At 37.3% G+C, this 2362-nt stretch overlaps 1 long non-coding RNA gene across 3 annotated transcripts; it reads left to right on the forward strand.

Moving 5' to 3' along the window:
- Positions 23–1115, forward strand: LOC109830241. 3 transcript variants are annotated; one of them, XR_002244234.1, is made up of 3 exons: positions 23–172; positions 262–389; positions 644–1115. It is a non-coding gene; the product is annotated as an uncharacterized LOC109830241 (long non-coding RNA). The 3 variants fall into 3 exon arrangements; XR_002244235.1 differs by having other exon boundaries at positions 677–1115; XR_002244233.1 differs by having other exon boundaries at positions 785–1115.

Raw genomic sequence — 2362 nt, forward strand, 5'->3', positions numbered from 1 at the left:
AAACTAAAATTAAATTATTATCATCAGGAAATTGGTTCTGACAGTATGCCTGAAACTTTATCAATGTGGATGAAACTGGCAGGTTCAGAGAACAAATTGCAAGAATTGTTTAATTTGGGCCAAGAGTGACATACTAGGAAGGGATGTGATCAAATTAACATCAGATGTTCCTGTAAGATATCTCTATTTGCAACTCTCCCTTCCTTTGGACCTCGTGCCTTAATTTGATCACATCTGTTACTGCCGCTGCTGCTAATGCAGGTGGGATACATTGTCTTGAAGGATTTTTCGACTGGTAAAACGAGCAAGTTACTGAGGATGAAAGATGCCACAGTTGCTGGTGTTTACCATCCTTTGATTGATGAGAGGCTTGTGAGAATCTTGCATGGGTGAGATTGCTTTTCCCCCCTACTCGTCTTAATAGGAAGGGTTAATTTGCATATACACCCTCGTACTACCCTCTAAAGTTTTTTATTAGCACTTATACCCTCTTTATATATCTCTGACGGTGTTAGTTTCCCCCTCAATTAGAGGGTAAATTAGTCTTTTTTTAAGTTAAGCTGAGGGCAGAAGCTAATTTATGCCATGTGATTCCCACGTACATCTCAATCTAACTGGGGTAATAATATTGTCTGAAGTTCAGAGGGTGTAATGGCAAATAAATTATGGGGTGTAGGTGGCTTCGCCGTCATAGTATAGGAGGTGTATCTGCAATTTAACCCTAACAAGAATTTACACAAAGCATTGTGCAAACACTGCTTAACGGAGTATCTGGTGCAAATAGGAAGGGCAAGAAAGTCTATGCTTGGACAGTTGATGATGCTGGCTCCATGCAGAGGTTGTTGTTTGAACATGTTGATGCCATTGTTACCGGTCATCCTTCTGAGCTTCAGCGCATAATGGCAGATATGAAAACAGAATGTCTCGAGGATGGCTATTCTTTACCTTGACAAGGGCACGCATTGACATTCAATTGCTAAATCGATGGCTATTCTTTACCTTGACAAGGGCACGCGTTGACATTCAATTGTTAAATCGATGGCTATTCTTTACCTTGACAAGGGCACGCGTTGACTTCAATTGCTAAATCGACCAACTTTAGGTTGGGATGATGCGCTTTTCATCGCTTCCCCTCTCTTTTATGATTCTGTGGTTGTGACAAATTCATGTAAACCCTAATTGTTTGTACAAATGTGTTTGTTAGCGGCCGTTCTCTTCTCATGGGCGGAAAATGATTATGTGAGCGTCTCTGCTTCAAAAATTCTCTTCTGTAATTTGGTTTCTATCCAGTTTATGATAGCAGTTCAGTTGGTTAATAATGGAATGAGCCTGGGGAAGGCCGATACAATGAAAATGCAACTTCGAGGTGCAATTTTTCTAGGATTTGAGGCCATCTTTCTTGCAAGTTCATTTCTTTCTACGTTGCCAATTGTAATTTTTGATTCCACTGGGTTCAAGTTCTTTGTGCTTGGTCAGTTTATTTGGAATCTTAGTCTTTATTACTTTGGTATGCAACAATATGAATTATTTTGATTAAAAAAATTTGAATTCATATATTACTCTAAATAATTTCTTTGCAATTTCTACGTAGAAACTAGAAAAGTTGAAATTTAGTTACCTAATCACTTAAAATTAGTTATAATTTTTCTTAATTAAAACTGAGAAAAAAAAACAGGATTTAAGACAAGTATAACAGTAGTTATATGTAATTTGACCAAGGACTCGTACCTCTCTCGTAACAAGCAAGCATTCAATACCTAATATGAGATTAGCATTCGAATGAAGTCACATTAATCATTGTGGGGAAGTCATACTCCCCACTGCTCCCCAAAACTCTTTTCCAAGGAAAATACTTGCAAGCAAATCATTCCACCGTTCTGCAAGTTTTTTTTCCTTCCCATCCAACGGGCGGCAAATTTAGAAACCTTGCGAAACCATCTCTTTACCCGGAACCCTAATTGCAAGAAATCTTCATTTATAACTTTCATAGGAAACCGTCTCATCTAAAAAATTACACAAAAAACTCCGCATTAACGAATGAAATCCTTAATCTTACAAGAAATCTTCATTTATAACTTTCATAGGAAACCGTCTCATCTAAAAAATTACACAAAAAACTCCGCATTAACGAATGAAATCCTTAATCTTAATTTTATTGTGGAGATTCGCTCTTCAGACGTTTGGGCAAGACACTTTGCACTTGGTTAGATGTCTGGACAGAGGTTTGCACTTTAAAACGCGCAAATTTTGAAAATTAAAAAGGACCTTGCACAAAAAGGCATTACGTTCGGATAAACTAGAATTCTATTTTCTACATATGGACGTCTCAAGGACCAAATGAAGTTTTTATTAAACTTTTCAA

Source organism: Asparagus officinalis, chromosome 2, assembly GCF_001876935.1.
Source record: "Asparagus officinalis chromosome 2, Aspof.V1, whole genome shotgun sequence".
In the NCBI taxonomy this organism is placed as follows: domain Eukaryota; kingdom Viridiplantae; phylum Streptophyta; class Magnoliopsida; order Asparagales; family Asparagaceae; genus Asparagus; species Asparagus officinalis.